This window comes from Hypanus sabinus, chromosome 9 (genome assembly GCF_030144855.1).
Source record: "Hypanus sabinus isolate sHypSab1 chromosome 9, sHypSab1.hap1, whole genome shotgun sequence".
Classification (NCBI taxonomy): Eukaryota; Metazoa; Chordata; class Chondrichthyes; order Myliobatiformes; family Dasyatidae; genus Hypanus; species Hypanus sabinus.
Window position 1 is genome coordinate 38,979,397 of NC_082714.1, and position 19,748 is coordinate 38,999,144.

The window sequence follows — 19,748 nt, forward strand, 5'->3', positions numbered from 1 at the left end:
CAAGAAGGGTCAGAGCCATCTCTATTTCCTGAGGAGACTGAGGTCCTTTAACATCTGCCGGATGATGCTGAGGATGTTCTACGAGTCTGTGGTGGCCAGTGCTATCATGTTTGCTGTTGTGTGCTGGGGCAGCAGGCTGAGGGTAGCAGACACCAACAGAATCAACAAACTCATTCAAAAGGCCAGTGATGTTATGGGGGTGGAACTGGACTCTGACAGTGGTGTCTGAAAAGAGGATGCTGTCCAAGTTGCATGCCATCTTGGACAATGACTGTTAGGCACAGGAGTACATTCAACCAGAGACTCAATCCACCGAGATGTAACACTGAGCATCATAGCAAGTCATTCCTAACCGTGGCCATCAAACTTCACAACTCCTCCCTCGGAGTGTCAGAACCCTGTGCCAATGGGCTGGTCCTGGACTTATATCCACTTGGCATGATTAACTTATTATTATTGAATTATTTATGGGTTTTATATTGCTATATTTCTTCACTATTCTTGGTTGGTGTGGCTGTAATTAAACCCAATTTCCCTCAGGATCAATAAAGTATGTCTGTCTGTCTATCTGTCTAACAGGCTCTGGGACAGCTTCTTCCACCAGGCCATCAGACTGATTAATTCATGCTGATACAGTTGTATTTGTATGGCATATTGACTGTCCTGTTGAACATGCAATTTATTATAAATTACTATAAATTGCACTTTGCACATTTAGACAGAGACATAATGTAAAAATTTTTACTCCTCATGTATGTGAAGAATGTAAGTAATAAAGTCAATTCAATTCAATTCTCATCAGCTCCACAGATTCTATCACACAGTCATATACCAAAGTCAATTAACATTTGACCTGCCAGCCTGTACGTCTTTGGGAAGGGGGAGAAAACTTTATGAAGCTCATGTAGTCACAGACTGTATATACACATTCATTAGAGGCAGTACTGAAGCAAACCCAGTAGCCTAATCTTTTCCTGTTGATTATTGTACTGCTTGGAAAAGTAATGTGCAATATATGGCAATCCAGAAGTTATGTCACTAAACAAAAATGTGCAGAGGAGGTTAGTGATCAGTATCAACTCTTCTATCTCATATGATGAAGTTAACATGTTTTCACGCAGATGCAGAGTTACAGCTTCAGGCAATACCACCATAATGCCTGCACAGCGCCTCCACCTCCTCTAGCATTCCTCTGTCTCAATCAAATGTCAGAGAATGAAAGGAGCAGCCATAATGCATGTATGGAATAGTTAATGTTTGAGAGAATGTCTGAAGATGACCATGTGAAAGCACATTGTGTTGTAATTTGTTCCATGTCTAGTGCTGCCTCTTTTGTCACCTGCCCCTGAGCAGCAAAAGGTGACCTAAGCCAATTACCAACTGGCTACTGTACTGGAAGGGAAAGGCATTTCTGTATCTACCTTATAAAGCAAGACGCTGATTAAAATTATTCCAGGTTTGAAACATATGCAGTAAATATACATCCTTGGTTAGTTAATCAAGAGTTAAGTTATCCAATATTATTAAAAAGGACCTACATATTAAAACGTGTAATAAATTAATATATGGATACTGGAAAGTTTAGCAGTAACACCACCATGTGCACCTTTTGGTATCTGTAACTGATTATGGGAAACTCCCCTCAAGCTTTGAAAAGGAACACAGTTACCAAAGAATGTGGAATTAGATTGTGAAATGCTAAATAACAAAACTTTTACTGTGTTATTGTGGTGAACATCCTGAGTGCACTTCAGCACATCTGTTAGTTGAGACTTTTGTTGTTAGCTTACTCTTTCAATACTGCTACTAATGTTGGGTTAATTTATGTTCCTTTAAGGCTGAGTCCCAGTCTGAAACAAGACCAATAGCAGTGAGTTCTCCTGGGAGAGGAGTTATCACAGACCCAGAGTCAAGCAGCATAGAAGTAAGCCCTTTGGCTCACAAAATCTGTGCTAACCATTGGACACACATCTACACTAATCCCATTTTACACTCCTCACAACCCCATCATCTCTCCCCAGATTCAAACACTAGGGGCAGTTTACAGTGTCCAATTAAACTGTCAACTCACCTGTTGTTGGTGTGGGTTTGCACATAAGAACCATGAGCTAAGAGACATAACACTTCATGGCCTAATTTCCTTGCTCTTACATACAGTACAATAAAAGAACTTTTAAATTATTATTAAGAATATTAAATTTGATATTCTCCAGAACTGGCAGGGTATATTGCTGGCCAATATCTGCCATCACAATTATGTTATACCTGCTTAATGTAATGACTGCAGTGTACAGTCACTGCAATCTATGCTGCAGATTGACAATGTGGCTCATGGGGACTTCAATATTACTCCAATAGGGTGTTAAAGCTTGCTAAACCTGTTTAATATTAACGTGTCCCTCAATTAGAGGACATGGTTTGGCTGGAGCAGATGCTATCAGGCATCTTATAAGTTGTCCTGTTTAGGGGACAATGAAGAATCACACAAAGCAAGGGAAAGCTGCTGTAAAATTTTCAGATGAAGTGCAGGTGTCCTTTGTAGAGGGTGTAGGAAGTTCCACAGAGAACAGAGTGGTTTCAGTGCTGTCGAGAACACAGTGCCCTCACTTGAATGTATTTTCAAAAGTCTTATCTTACCAAACCCACCAACACTGTCAGAAACTTATCAGTGACCATCTCCATTACTCACTCTGGAATAGTTCCATTTAGGTGGCTCAGAGTTCACACCTTAATTTTCACAAGCTCCACCCAGACCTCACATGCTTAGACCTGCTGAAGTCCTCACCTGTAAATCTCTCCTTTTGCACGAACAGTCATTCATTCAACTAAGTCACATTGCATCACACCCACTAGCACATTGCTACTTGAAAAATTAGGTGGCATAAAGCCAAAATCATCAGGGTGTTATCATAAAGTAAGCTTGCTACCAACTTATCCTAATAACAATAGAAGAGATGGTGTCTGGCACCATTGGGATGACAAGAGACAGGGATGAAACCACTGCGTGAAATAGTTCCTCCTTATTTAATCCTCTTTCTTCCATCACCGATATTCTCATTCGGAATAAGGTGGACAAACTTGTGACACATTTGGAGTTTGGTCGATGTGACATTGTGGACATCACTGATTCGTGGCTGAAAGAAGGCCTTAGTTGGGAGCTTAACATCAAAGGATATGTTTATATCAATAGGACAGAGAGGAAGGCATAGGTGGTGGTGTGACTCTGTTAGTAAGATATGGAATTACATCTTTAGAAAAAAGAGACATAGGGTCAGAGAATGTTGAATCTTTGTGGGTGGAATTAAGAAATTGCAAGGGTAAAAAAAAACCATTATGGGAGTCATATATAGATCTCCAAGCAGTAGCCAAGATGTGGGGTTAAGATTGCAAAGTGAAGTGGAAAATGGAAAATGTATGTAATAAGGGTAATGCCACAATGGTAATGGGGGCTTCAATATGCAAGGAGATTGGGAAAATCCTGTTGGTGTTGGATCTCAACAATGTTCTGAATGCCTATGAAATGGCTCTTAGAGCAGCTTGTATTTGTGCCTACTCAGGGAAAGGCTACCTTAGACTGGGTGTTGTGTTATAACACAGATCATATTAGGGAGCTTAATGTAAAGAAACATTCACAATGGAATAAAAGGAATTACAGAGGCGTGAGAAAGGAGCTTGCCCAGGTGGATTGGAGTAGGATAGTGGAAGGGATAACAGCAGAGCAGAGATGGCGGAAGTTTCTGGAAATAGTTCACAAGGTGCAGGATAGATATGTCCCATAAAAGAAGTTCTCAAATTGCAGAGGCAGGCAACCGTAGCTGACAAAGGAAGTAAAAGCCAAGAAGCCAGGGTAGCCGAAGAGAGTGCCAAAGTTGGATAAATGGGATGCTTTTAAAATCCGACAAAGGCAACTAAAAAGGCTATAAGAGGGGAAAAAATGAAATATGAGGGCAGACTAGCCAAAAATATAAAGCAGGATACCAAAAGTTTTTTTTTAGTTATGTAAAGAGTAAAAGGCAGGTGAGAGTATTAAAGATGAGATTTCGAGTTACTTGGAGACCAATGATAAAATAAGTCAAAGTCAACATGGTTTCTGTGAAGGGAAATCTTGCCTGAAAAATCTGTTGGAGTTCTTCAAGGAAGTAACAAGCAGGGTGGACAAAGGAGAGGCAGTGGATGTCATTTACTTGGACTTTCAGAAGGCATTTGATAAGGTACCACACATGAAACTGCTTAACAAAATAAAATCCTATGCCATTACAGGAAAGATACTGGCATGAATAGCAGAATGGCTGACAGGCGGGAGACAGCAAGTGGGAATAAAAGGGGCCTTTTCTGGTTGGTTGCCAGTGACCAGTGGTGTTCCTCAGGGGTCAGTATTGGGACCTCTGCTTTTCACATTGTTTGTCAATTATTTATATAATAGGATTGATGGCTTTGTGGCAAAGTTTGTGAATGATACAAAGATAGGTGGAGGGGTAGGTAGTGCTGAGGAAGCAATGCAATTGCAGCAGGACTTAGACAAATTGAAAGAATGGTTAAAAATGTAGCAGATAGGATACAGTGTTGGGGAATGTATGATAATGCAGTTTGGCAAAAGAAACAATAGTGCGGACTATCATCTAAATGGGGAGAAGATTCAAATGTCAGAGGTATAGAGTAACTTAGCAGTCCTCGTGCAAAACTCCCAGAAGATTAATTTAAAGGTAGAGTCTTTGCTAAAGAAGGCAAATGCCATCAGTTTGATCAGCCATGTAAGCAAGGTAATGCTCAGAATCATCTTGAACCGACTGAGACCTCAGGCAGAAGACATCATTGCCGACGAACAAGCAGGCTTCCATAAGGGCTGTAGGACCACTGAGCAGATTCTCACCCTCCGCACCCTCTGTGAGAAACACCTTCAGCACCAGAGAAAGTTCTACTACGTCTTCATAGACTTCAAGAAGGTGTTTGACAGAGTCTGGCATGATGCCTTATGGTCCACCATGAAGAAATTCAACATGGGGCAGAAGCTGATTCATACAATCCATCAGCTTTACGCCAAGGTAACCAGTGCAGTATTTGCCCAAGGCACCACTGGGGAGTGGTTCCGTACCCCTGTAGGAGTCCGTCAGGGCTGCCTCCTCTCCCCTACACTCTTCAACCTCTTCCTGGAACAGATCATGAGTGTTGCCCTTGAAGATCATGTGGGCACAGTCAGCATCGGAGGGAGGAACATCACAAACCTAAGATTTGCTGACGACGCTGATGGACTTGCAGGAAAAGTGGACGAACTGACCAACCTGGTCAGCCATCTTGACAGAGCCTCCACAAAGTTTGGAAAGGAAATAAGTGCCGAGAAACCAAGATCATGGCAAATGCCTACAGTGCCATCACAACAGACATATCAGTCCATGGTCAGAAACTTGAGACAGTGCAGTCGTTCAAACACCTGGGGGCAATCATCAGTGATAAAGGATCGAGATCAGAAGTCCTGGCAAGAACTGCACAGTCAATGACTGGACTGTCCGAACTCAAGACGATATGGAGGGACAGCAACATCAACATGAAGTACAAGATCAGACTGCATTGGTGTGCATTGGTATCCTCCATCTTCCTGTACGCATGCGAGACATGAACCCTCACAGCAGAGCTACAGAGGAAGATACAGGCTTTGGAAATGAGATGCTATCGCAACACCTTGGGCATCTCACATTTGGACCACATCACAAACGAGCAGGTCCGCAAGACCATCCAGCACCACATTGGCCCCCATGAAGACCTTCTCACAACGGTGAAGAAAAGAAAGCTGAGATGGTATGATCACGTAACAAGATCCAGAGGCCTTGCAAAGACCGTTCTACAAGGAACTGTGGAGGGGAAAAGAAGGAGAGGCAGACAGAGGAAAAGATGGATGGATAACATTAAAGAATAGACAGGGAAAACATTTGCGGTGACCCAGGCTCTGGCACACAACCGTGACAGATAGAACAGACTGGTGCAAAGCTTGGTGTGATGGCGCCCCGACGACTCCACCCGGAATTAAGGGCACAAGAAGAAGAAGGAGAATTGGGAATCTCATTGGAACCTACTGAATGTGGAAAGGATTAGATAGGGTTGAGGTAGAAATGTTCCTGTGGTGGGGGTATTCAGAACTGGATGGCACAGCCTCAGAATTGAGGAGTGACCTTTTGGGATGAGGAGGAATTTTTTTAGCCAGAGATTAGTGAATCTGTGGAATGCTCTGCCACAGAGTGTGGTGGAGGCCAAGTCTGTGTGTGTGTGTATTTAAGGCACAAGCTGATTGTTTCCTGATCAGTTGGGGTATCAAAGGAAAATTTTGAGATGGCAGGTATATGGGGTTGAGTAGGATCCAGAAACAGCCATAATAGAACAGCGGAGCAGACTCGATGGGTGAAATGGCCTAATTCTGCTCCTATATCATATGATTTTTAGTGCATACACCCACCTCCTGCATCCCTGCACCACAACCTGAGTCTTAAGATTTCAAACATTTACGAATTGCGAAATAGAAGTGTGGCTGAAGAACAAGAAGAAGTCAGTATGTAGTTATGAACTCAGATTCTGTTGAAGTGCGTGTATTTTAGTGATTAGCACATGATGAAATTAGCATATGAATCAAGCACGACTGGCCCACATGCAGAGCAAGGTGACAGGTTTGCTGGAGGACAAGATAAACATGCATACTGCTGCAGAACACTCAGCTAGACTTTGATGGGACAACTGCTGGAGGGCAGCTAATGGGTATGCGCAAGGATGCAGATGGGAAACCTATCAGGAAGCCTACATTCAATGTTAAAGGACATGATGGATTCCAGAACTAACTCATCACAGCTTGGAAAATGAACTTTTCTGTACAGAGACTATAGACAACTCTGTTCACATACTGAAGAACCAGACCATAAGATAGCATCTGATGGTCAGTACCACAGGTTCCCTTTCAAGATAAGATGCCACCTGAGTCCACTGTCTAAGAGGTGCACTGAAAGCACAGGCTGTATACTGTGTGCTGGGTAGTTTGCATACCTACATGGAATAATTGTGAACTCTCTTCTGCCAAATTTATATGTGTAAGTGGCCCCATAGTGCACAAATATGAGCCCTCTCCAAGGGAGATAACGCTTGTCTTCCCATAACAAAATGCTGGAGGAACTCAGAAGGTCAGGCAGCCTCTATGGCAGAAGCTCCAGCAGCAATCTAGGAGGGAAATAGACAGTTGATGTATTGGGGAAGGGTCTCAACCTGAAACGTCCACTGCCCATTTCTCCTACACTGAAACTGCCAGACCTGCTGAGTCCTGCCAGCATCTTGTTTGTTGCTCCAGACTGCAGCATCTAAAGTCTCGGTTTCCCATCTTTCTAATCCGCTCATTTTGGCCTTTCACCCAGTAAACTCAAACTTCTGAAAACTCCACCCTCTACCCTTCTCCTTCCCTGAAGAAGGGTTCCCAGCCCAAACAGTCAGCTGGTTTCTCTATCCACAGATGGTGAGTGGTTGAGTTTTTCCAGTATTTTCTGCCTTTGACTTAAAGCAATTCAAGGATCAAAGAGGAGAAATAAATTTACCTTTGAAGTTCCCAGGAAACTGTTTTATATCTTCTGAGAGAAGATGTTGTTTTGTGAAACTAATTTGTTCTTAGTTAACTTTAAGGACAAGATCACACGGTTCTTGAGGGAAATTTTTTCAAAATTATTTAGTAATATGCCTCAGTTTACTCAGAATGGTTTTTAAGGCTTGTAGGTGGTAGACTGTAGTAAAGTGAAGGGAATTTGCTTTACAATAATGTAAAATCCTACTTGTCGTGTTAGGTCACCAAGGAGTGTCATAGCCTTGAGTGATAGGGTTGAATAGTTCTTTTGCAATAGTCTAATTTTGTAATTGTTGAGTAATGTGCAAGAATGTGTTTTTAATAATGGTGTACCAATGAACACACTGTAAACTGATGTCATTTTATTTGAAAATGACTTGCTCTACCAGGATTCATACAAAACCACATGAAGAGAAAAGCTATCCTTTAAACACCTGCCTCTTGTCTCTAGTGAAAGACCTAAGCATGCAAGAAGCACCTGTACATAAAATGCCAGTGCTCCTGCCACAATTTGATGGAGCAGATCATCAATGTGCATTTAACAATTCCATTATCTATGTCACACTGTAACACCTTGTAAAGTACAGGATTATTCCAGTTCCAGTTTTACATAATGCTACAAACCTCTGGGCTCACCCCTTTCCAGAACAAGAGCAACAGATCAATGAGGAAGCAGAGAAAGAGGAAATTGGGAATGTTTCTATCTGGGCAGATTTGGAACCTCACTTCAGACAGTTCTTCCAATTTTAATTGCCCTTTCCAACATTGCTGTTCCTCTGCTGCCCAATATTTTTAACATCTATTTGACCTTAACAACAAAAAAATAACCAATAGCAAACCATCATGTTGGACAGAAAAAAACTACAGTCTATAAATCAGTGAATTTGAATAAATCAAGGAGAGTGGAAGCAGACAGACTAATTTTTTTTTGTTCTTGCCATGGGTTGAAGGAATTTTGCGAAGCTGCTCTGAAACCTTTATTTTGTGAACTGTTTGAGAACTGATTCTTGCTCTGAGATAATCTAATCAAAGCAACTGAACGTGGACACAAGTGTTTCTGATTTTGACCTGCTAAACCTGCGATCCATTCTCATATCAGCTGTGTATTGTGTACAATCGCAGGTCTTGTTAATCTTGTTAATAAGTAATCTTGTTAATTTGGTCCAATGTCTGAGTGACCTGGTTTGACTGGTTTGAACCAGAGTTGAAGAGAACAAAGAAGTAATCTAAGTAGTGGTCACCTACCTTTTTAAGCCCAAGATCCCCTACCTCCACCTTAGTGAAAGGCAAAATCGACCTACCAAATCATTTAGAGAAAAAACAGCTCAGATTGTACTTCCAACTTGAGGCCCTTTATTTGGGCTAATTGTATTTTAATTACATAAAATGCTTTTTACAAACTTTCAAATTGATTCAAACAAGAATACACTGTAACTAGCATATCAAACAGGCCATAGCGGCATCGATCTCATCCAATAACACCTTGAATAAGCGGTGTTGAAGCACTTTTGCTCGAATCAAGTTTATCAGTTTGACCACCAGTGTCATTACATGAGAGAAGTCCATGACCTTCCCAGCCAAAGGTTGCTGATGAATCACACAGTGATAATCCAGGAAGTCGGGAAAATCAGGGTCATTACGGCACAGTGCTATACAAACCAACATGCACAGCGTGCATTGCTGGGGCCCCATCAGTAATAATTGCCACCAGTTTATGAATGGGGTTGTCATTTTCACAGAGGTTTTTTTAAACTTATTGTTAATATCCTCACCTCTCGTTCTCTCCTTTAAGTGCAAAAGAGTGAGCAAGTCCTGCTTTGTTTTAAAATCCTGGAAAGCCATTCTGACAAATACAACAATCTGAGCTGTTTGCATTACATCCAGGGATTCATCGAACTGTCGTGAAAAATATTCACAGAGTGACGAGTCCTTTAACACTTGTCAATCCACGTCCTCTGAGCAGTATGTTTACTGGGCCTTCAGCTCCTCAACTTTCCTGGTATTGGTCAACTTACTGAGACACTAGTATAAGTTTCAGGGGTACGCAAGCTAATGGCACCACTGTTTTTGTTTCCCATTTCTTGTACATTTGGGGAATGTTGGAATTTAAAACAGTTGTAAAGAGAGATTATTTCAGGGATTGCAGGGTTTTCCTTCCTGTCTTTTCTGCCGGGTGTGCTTTAGTGAAAATCTCTGTATGTGAATATCATTTTACCGTCCTAGGTAAAGTTGTTGCTTCTGGCATGAAGTTGTCAAGTGGTCCTTTTTCAAAGTAGAAGTTACTACATATTTGCATCAAAGGGTTTATCAAGCATAATGTATTTGTGTATTTATTTTTCTTTTTTTCTCGGGGTTTACTGGGAAAGTCTCAAAGATCGACCGGTCTGACAATATTCTCACTTTATATTCCATATTTTTCACTCTATCTTGAATATTCATTGATAATAGGAAAAAATCTATCCTTGAATATGTTTTATGTCTATTTGAATAAAATGAATAATCTCTTTCTTTTGGATTAATTCTTCTCCATACATCAATCAAATTTAAGTCTTTCATCAATGATAGAATTAATTTTACTACTTTTGATTTTGTGACAACCTTTGTTGATTTATCTAAAACTGGATCTAGACAAAAGTTAAAATCTACACCTATTAATATTTTGTCATGTGCGTTAGCCAAATTCAAAAAGACCTCTTGTATAAATTTTACATAATTTTCATTTGGTGCATAAATATTCATAAGAGTCCATAGTTCTGAAAAAATTTGACAATGTATAATTACATATCTCCCCGCCGAATCAATTAATACATTTTGTATTTTAATTGGTAAATTTTTATTAACCAAAATTGCAACTCCTCTCACCTTTGAATTAAATGAAGCTGAAATAACATTTCCAACCCAGTCTCTTTTTAATTTCTGATGTTCTTTGTCTGTTAAATGTGTTTCTTGTAAAAAAGCTATATCTGTTTTCATTTTTTTAATGTATACTAAAATTCTTTTTCTTTTCACCAGTCCATGAAGCCCATTAACATTAAAACTTTAAAAATTCAGTAAATTAGTCATTATTTTTAATTATGTTACTCCAATCTATAATAATACCTAATCTTTCAACTTTCATGGTATCTTGGGAAATCTTTCTAAAATTCTCCATGTTGTTATGTGTGACCCCACTGATCATCCAGGCAGAAAGATAGAAGAAAAATAGAGTATAAAGAAAAAAACAAAATACCCCCCTACTAATGTTGTGAAAAAAAGAGAACACAACATTATCCCCCTCTGTTGTACGGGTCATGGCGATCACCATGATTACACACGTGAATCCCGTAGTAATTGATCCAAAGCTCCCCAGCCCCCCTGCAAATAAAAAGGTATATGTATAAGAAGAAAAAAATACTATTCTCAATTAGTATTTCTGAAATTTTGCTTTTCTCCCCTGTATCATCCTTAAATGTCCATCACTTCCATTCACTGTCTCTATCTTAATTTCTAATCCATTACGCTTGGAAATCTCTATGTGTAATTAGCGAATAGATGGAAGCTTTTGTGCAAACTCCTCCGCTTCTCGATAATCGGTAAAAAATCTTCTTTTTCCCTCCTCCAAAAAAATTATCAGTGTTGCTGGGTGACGCATTATAAATTTATAACCCTTTTCCCATAAAACTTTTTTCGCTGGGTTAAATTCCTTCTTTCTCTTCAAAAGGTTATAACTTATATCAGGATAAAAAAGAACTGCCTTCCCTGCTATCATCAATGGCCCGTTTCTCTTTTTGGCACATTGGGCAGCTGCCTTCAGGATCTTTTCTTTATCTTGGTATCTTAAGCATCTTATCAAAATTGATTGTGGATCTTGATCAGCTTGAGGTCTTGACCTTAAGGCTCTATGAGCTCTTTCAATCTCAATTAGAGTTTCTCCTTCCATTTCCAATTTTTCAGGGATCCATTTTTGAAAAAAATCTATTGGATCTTCTCCTTCTATATCTTCCTTAAGTCCAACAATTTTAATATTATTTCGTCTACTAAAATTTTCAAGCTTATCAATTTTTTCCATAAATTGTTTTCTTTCTGATGTCCAGGCAGTAATATCATCTTCCATTTTATTCATTCTTTCAACGATGTCTTCTGTGCTATCTTTACGACAGTTATTTAGTTTATAATATTTTCGCTTAGTAATTCATTCAATAGTATTTTCTAGTTAGAACTAGAAGTGTTTAAAGTATATTCATTGCATGTAAAATATATCGGCATGCGATGACGTCACATCCGGTTTCGCTGCGTCTTGTGGGAAAATACCGGTTTGAAATTAGTGCGAGGGTGGGGGCTTACCACGAGGCTCACCTGAGCAGAAGTTGTTTTGCAGGCATGAGAAATCACAGTGAGAGCAACGCTGTAAGTTAATAGATAATCGATATATTGAACTAAGATGTTAATGCCGATCCTGTTAGAAGTAACGACGGTAGATAATGTTTATGCTTTCGTTAGTTAAAGAGTCGCGGATAGTTTGCATGGAAGTGTATTTAAAATAGTCAATGGAGCAGGTAAACTCTCCCTGTATACTGCACCTTAGTGTAATGTAGTTATAGTCACCTTTGCAAGTATTTACACTTGAAATGTGATATTAAGGAAGGAACAAATACTGTATCAATCTTGTATTGTTTTATCAACAGTTTTCACCATATGTTAATGTGAAGAGTGAACAGTAAATGGTTAATCTTGCTGCGATCTGGTTCTTATTAACTGTGGTTTATCTTAACGTTAAATTCGGCGTTCGTGACACGCGAAGGAGAACGTTACAGTGAAAAAGCGGCATTATCAGGTGTTTCAAGTGCTGCAATGTCAGCTCAATCCAGCATCAAGTCGATGCCGCCCAGCGACAAGGGCAGTAAACCGACATCAAGTAAGCCCACCCAGGCGTTATCAGGTGTTCCAAGTGCTGCAATGTCAGCTCGATCCGGGATCAAGTCGATGGCGCCCAGCGACAAGGGCAGTAGAACGACATCAAGTAAGTCCACCCAGGCAAGAGCCAAGGCAGAAGCCGCCAAGGTGCGACTGCGTTACACCAGACAAGAAGCAGTTTTGAAAATGAAACAGGCCACCAGAGAAGCCGAAATCCAGAAAGAAAAGGCTGCCAGAAAAGCCGAAATCCGGAAAGAAAAGGCTGCCAGAGAAGCTGAAATCCAGAAGGAATGGGACACCCGAGAAGCCGAAACCCAGTTGGAAATGGCAAAAATATCGACAGAGTTGCAAGTGCTGCAGCTAGAAAGAGAAGGAGAAGCTGCCATGGCGGAAGCAGAGTACATAGAAGAAGCTGAAGGGTCGCGTGATCTGACCGAAGCAAGTTCTGCTTTAGAAAGGACCAGACTGGAACGCACGAGCGACTATGTACAATATCAAACAGACTGGCAGGCTCGTCTCCCCTCTCCATACCTATTCGATAACTTCCCCAGCTACGAGGAAGAAAATTTACCCTCGCGGCTCCGTGATGAAGTCAAGAATGAAAGAGCTGAAAACCGATATTCTTTGACACCAAAGTTACAAAGTTCGATGCGAAGAGACGCGGAGGTTGAATCCAGGATGGCAAATTCCATGAGAAACGTGCGTTCTCAGTCATATAGGCGCCAACGTACTTCTCCAGCCCGCATGCCACTTACAGCCGATCCCACGCTGCAGTATTTAGCACGACGGGATCTCGTCACTTCAGAACTGTACCAGTTTGACGATAAACCCGAAAATTACCGTGCATGGCACTCCACATTCACCAACGTGATCGACGGGGTCCAGCTCAGTGCAACCCAAAGGTTGGACCTTATGGCGAAATGGCTGGGGAAAGAATCACGCGACCAGGTGAGACGCATGCGTTCAGTGTACATCAACAAACCTGAGCTAGCCTTAAGCGAAGCGTGGGAGAGACTTTGGGAGAGATATGGGGCCCCCGACATTATTGAAGCGGCGCTATATCGACGTCTGGAAAACTTTCCTAAGGTGTCAGCCAAAGATCACTTTAAGTTAAGAGAATTCGGAGATTTACTCATGGAGATCCAAGGCGCCAAAGAAGATGGCTATTCAGCTGGTCTAGTATACCTAGATACTCCATCCGGGATTAGACCAATTGTGGACAAACTTCCATTTGGGCTGCAGGACAAGTGGCTGACTGTTGCCTCAGAGTACAAGGAAGACCACGGTGGTTGATTTCCTCCCTTTGAGCACCTCACTGAGTTTGTGCGCAAGGAGGCGAAGAGGCGAAACGACCCTAGCCTCGTAGGTCCAGGAAGCAGTTCGATTTACACCAAGCCAGGTAGATCCTCTTCGAATGTTTTCAACTTTGATAAACCCGTGTCAGTGCTCAAGACCGAAGCCCTTACAACTAACAACGACCCTGGCAAGTATTGTCCATTGCATAACAAACCTCACCCCCTGAAAGCATGCAGAATGTTTAGGGAAAAACCCCTTGAAGAGAGGACGGCTCTTCTCAAGGAGAAAAGAATATGTTTTAGATGCTGTTCCTCAACCTCTCACCTCGCCAGAGAGTGTACGATCGCCGTGAAGTGTCCGGAATGTGATAGCCCAGATCACGTCGGGGCCATGCATCCCGACCTGTCACCGCAAACCGAGAGCGCTCCTTCACCCCCACAACAGGACAGCGGGGAGGGAAAGGCTCACTCTAGGTTAACAGCTGTCAGCACGAACTGTACAGAAGTTTGCGGTCAAGCTCAGTCAAGTCGTTCTTGTTCCAAGATCTGCCTCACTAAGGTGTACCCTAAAGGAGCCAAAGACAAGGCCATCAAAGCCTATGTGATTCTGGACGATCAGAGCAATCGTTCACTAGTCAGTCCAGAGTTCTTTAAATTGTTCAACATTGAGAGTGAGCGGTTCCCATACTACCTCAAAACTTGCTCAGGCAACATGAAAACCCAAGGAAGGAAGGCAGAAGGCATCCAGATCGAGTCCCTGGATGATAAAGTCGTCATCTGTCTCCCTCCGCTCTTAGAGTGCAATGAAATCATGAATAACCGCGCTGAGATCCCGACACCAAGGGCGGTGCTACACCAGCCACATCTCCACCACATCGCCAAACACATCCCAGAACTGGATCCGAAAGCGGAAATACTCCTGCTATTAGGAAGAGATGTTATCCAGGTACACAAGGTTAGGCAGCAGGTCAATGGACCACTCCACGCCCCCTTCGCGCAACGTCTGGATCTGGGCTGGGTGGTGATAGGAGAGGTGTGTCTCGGTGACGTACACAAACCGACGGTCGACACACTCAAGACCAATGTGCTAGAGAGTGGCCGCCATTCGATTTTTCAACCCTGCACAAGTTCCATGTATATCAAGGAAGCACAACAAGGCGTTAACAAGCGCGAGGCAAGCGACGAGTCGCTGGGCCAGTCAGTCTTCGCTCAAACGAAGTATGACAATAAACTTGCTCCATCAGCTCAAGACGTCTTCTTCTTAAAAATGATGGACACCAAAGTCTTCAGGGATGAAGCAAATAATGGGGTTGCCCCATTGCCTTTCAGAGAACCACGCCAGCGCTCACCAGATAACAAAGAGCAGGCAGTCAAACGGTTCACGTCCTTACGGAAAACCCAGAAAAGGAAACCTGAGATGCAGCAATGCACCCGATTGGCCCACGAGGTACTGTGCACCCTAATGGCAGAGGTCACAGCCATTATAAACGCACAATCATTCCTACCTGTGTCTTCTGACCCAGAAAACCCCTTTATACTTTCGCCATCAACGCTCCTTACGCAGAAGGCAGGAGCACCTCCTCCACCAGGAGACTTTTCAGACAAGGATTTGCACACAAAGCAATGGAGACAAGTCCAGGCTCTGGCAAATCAGTTCTGGCCTCGCTGGAGACAAAAATATCTACCTTCGTTGCAACAGAGACGAAAGTGGACAGAACCCCGCAGGAATCTTCAAGTTGGAGACTTAGTCCTGCTCAGGGACAAGCAAGCCACCCGCAACAGCTGGCCAACGGCCAGAATCACTGCTACATTCCCTAGCGAGGATGGACATGTCAGGAAGATCTAATTGAAGACTACCGACCAAGGCGATGTGAAAATTTACCAGCCAGTTACAGAAGTTATTCTACTTCTACCCAATGACTGATTAAGAGACTAAGTTTGTACTCTGCTCATTGTGACCTTACGAAGGTCAAGCGGGGAGTGTGCTGTCTTTACGACAGTTATTTAGTTTATAATATTTTCGCTTAGTAATTCATTCAATAGTATTTTCCAGTTAGAATTAGAAGTGTTTAAAGTATATTCATTGCATGTAAAATATATCGGCATGCGATGACGTCACATCCGGTTTCACCGCGTCTTGTGGGAAAATACCGGTTTGAAATTAGCGCGAGGGTGGGGGCTTACCACGAGGCTCACCTGAGCAGAAGTTGTTTTGCAGGCAAGAGAAATCACAGTGAGAGCAACGCTGTAAGTTAATAGATAATCGATATATTGAACTAAGATGTTAATGCCGATCCTGTTAGAAGTAACGATGGTAGATAATGTTTATGCTTTCGTTAGTTAAAGAGTCGCGGATAGTTTGCATGGAAGTGTATTTAAAATAGTCAATGGAGCAGGTAAACTCTCCCTGTATACTGCACCTTAGTGTAATGTAGTTATAGTCACCTTTGCAAGTATTTACACTTGAAATGTGATATTAAGGAAGGAACAAATACTGTATCAATCTTGTATTGTTTTATCAACAGTTTTCACCATATGTTAATGTGAAGAGTGAACAGTAAATGGTTAATCTTGCTGCGATCTGGTTCTTATTAACTGTGGTTTATCTCGACGTTAAATTCGGCGTTCGTGACACGCGAAGGAGAACGTTACATCTTCCGTTGTAGTTTCCAAATCTATAATTCTCTTTTCCATTTTTTCCTGTCTTTTTGTCATTTTATCAAACATAATCTCCATATTTATCACTTAAAAGTCTCAAAGATTGACCGGTCGATCGCGATCGACTGGTTGGCGACCACTAATCTAAGGCATGACACTGTGTAGTCCTTGGACCAGAGCCAGTAAGAAGGTCAGTCCGATGACTCATAACCAATAACACTGAAATGCAACATTTGAATTGGTAAGGAATGATGATAGAAGCAGAGGCTTCAAATGCAAAGTAGCAACAAGTCTCCAGAGACCAACTACTGCAGATGTGGAGGACCCCACGGAAATGTAGAGATTGGGACCCTGAGGAGCACATGTCCAGCAATGACTCCTTTTCTGGGTACCACCTTTCCTATTCTTTGACTGTTCATGGAGAGTCAGGAAAACTTAGTAGGTGTGAACATAGGTTGTTAGTTATGTAGATTCACATGCTCTTCCATTGAGACAATAAATGTACTTGTCAGTAATTACAGATTCTCTCTGTGTCTGTCCAATCATTATTACTTTCTGATCATTGGCCTTGAGTTTACCTTGGAAAAAAAACAGAAGCCTGGCTTTAGACTGCATGTATCATCTCACCATGAAAACAGCAGAATGGGCAACAAGCAAGGGAACTGACAGATTGCCAGTTACAATGCCTATAAAAAGTCTTCACCCACCCCTACCCCCCAAGAGTTTTCATGCTTTATTGCTTTACAACATTGAATCACAATGGATTTAATTTGGCATTTTTGACACTAATCAAAAAGACTCTTTTGTGTCAAAGTGAAAAAAATCTCTACAAAGTGATTGAAATTAACTACATACAAATAATTGATTGCGTAATATTCCTCACTTCATGTCAGTATTTAGTAGATGCACCTTTGGCAGCAATTACAGCCTTGCACATCTGGACACTGCAATTTTTCTCCATTCTTTTTTACAAAATTGCTGAAACCCTGTCAGATTGCATGGGGATTGTGAGTGAACAGCCTTTTTCAAGTCCAGCCTTAAATTCTCAATTAGATTAAGGTCTGAACTCTGGCTTGGCCATTCCAGGACATTAATTTTGTTGTTTTTAAGCCATTCCTGTGTAGCTTTGGATTTATGCTTATGGTTAATGCCTTGTTGGAAAACAAATCTTCTCCCAAGTTGCAGTTCTCTTGTAGACTACATCAGGTTTTCCTCCAGGATTTCCCTGTATTTTATTGCATTCATTTTACCCTCTGCCTTCACAAGCCTTCCAGGGCTTACTGCAGTGAAATATCCCCACAGCATGGGCAGCCACCACCATGCTTCACGGTAGGGAAGGTATGTTTTTAATGTTGTGTGGAGTTAGGCTTATGCACTTGAATCCCAGGAGGACCAATCTCCTGGAGGTTTGCTGAGGTTATTAGGGAGAGTTTAAACTAGCATTGCTGGGGGGGTGGGGTGGTGGGAACTAAACTGAAGAGACGGAGGAAGAAGCAGTTGGCTCACAAATAGAGAAAGCTTGGAGACAGTGCAAGAGGGAAGAGAGGCAGGTGATAGAGAAGAGTCGCACTCAGACCAATGGTTTGAGATGTGTCTATCTTAACGCAAGGAGTATTATGAATGAAGCAGATGAGCTTAGAGTGTGGATCAGTACTTATGAGTACTTATGAACTACTTATCAGCAGTTATGATGTTGTGGCCATTACAGGTACTTTGATGGCTCAGAGGTAGGAATGGTCACTGACTGCCAGGCTTTAGATGTTTCAGAAAGGACAGGGAGGGAGACAAAAGAGGTGGGGGCGTGGCACTGCTGATCAGAGATAGTGTCACAGCTGCAGAAAAGGAGGAAATCACAGAGGGATTGTCTACTGTGTCTCTGTGGGTGGCAGTTAGGTACAGGAAGGGGTCAGTAACTCTACTGGGTGTTTTTTGTAGAACTTCCAGTAATAGCAGGGACATCGAGGAGCAGATAGTGAGATAGATTCTGGAAAGGTGTAATAATAACAGGGTTGTCGTGGTGGGACATTTTAATTTCCCAAATATCAATTGGGAAATGAACCTTGTCAAGCATCGGGTCTCTCAGTGGGAGAGCATTTTGGAGATAGTGATCAAAATTCTATCCCCTTTACCATAGCACTGGAGAGGGATAGGAACAGACAAGTTAGGAAAGCATTTAGTTGGAGTAAGGGGAAATATGAGGCTATCAGGCAAGAACTTGGAAGCATAAATTGGGAACAGATGTTCTCAGGGAAATGTATGGAAGAAATGTGGCAAATATTCATGGGATATTTGCATGGAGTTCTGCATAGGTACATTCCAATGAGACAGGGAAAGGATGGTAGGGTACAGGCTGTTGTAAATCTAAAGAAGAAAAGAAGAGCTTACAAAAGGTTCAAAAAACTAGGTAATGATAGAGGTCTAGAAGATAATAAGGCTGGCAGGAAGGACCTTAAGAAAGAAATTAGGAGAGCCAGAAAGGGCCATGAAAAGGCCTTGGTGGGCAGAATTAAGGAAATCCCCAAGGCATTCTACAAGTATGTGAAGAGCAAGAGGATAAGATGTGAGACAATAGGACCAATCAAGTTGACAGTGGAAAAGTGTGTATATGGAACCAGAGGAGATAGCAGAGGTACTTAATGAATACAGTACTCTGTTTCAGTTTTCACTAGAAAAGGATTGTAGGGATGCATTACCGTGGACTGAAAAGCTTGAGCATGTAGGTATTAAGGAAGAGAATGTACTGGAGCTTTTGGAAAGCATCAAGTTAGATAAGTCACCGGGACCGGATGAGATGTACCCCAGGTTTCTGTGGGAGGTGAGGGAGGAGATTGCTGAGCCTATGATGATGATCTTTGCACCATCAATGGGGACAGAAGAGGGTCCAGAGGGTTGGAGGTTTGCAGATGTTGTTCCATTATTCAAGAATGGGAGTCAAGATAGCCCAGGAAATTATAGATCAGTGAGTCTTAATTCAGTGGTTAGTAAGTTGATGGAGAAGTTCCTAAAGGCAGGGTTTATGAACATTTGGAGAGGCATAATACGATTAGGAATAGTTAGCATGGCTTTGTCAAGGGCAGGTCATGCCTTACAAGCCTGATTGAATTTTTTTGAGGATGTGACTAAACACATAAAGGAAGGTAGAGCAGTAGGTGTAGTGTATATGGATTTCAGCAAGGCATTTGATAAGATACCCCATGCAAGGCTTATTGAGAAAGTAAGGAGGCAGGTGAACCAGGGGAACCTTGCTTTGTGGATTCAGAACTGGCTTGCCCTCAGAAGGCAAAGACTGGTTGTAGACGGGTCATATTCTGCATGGA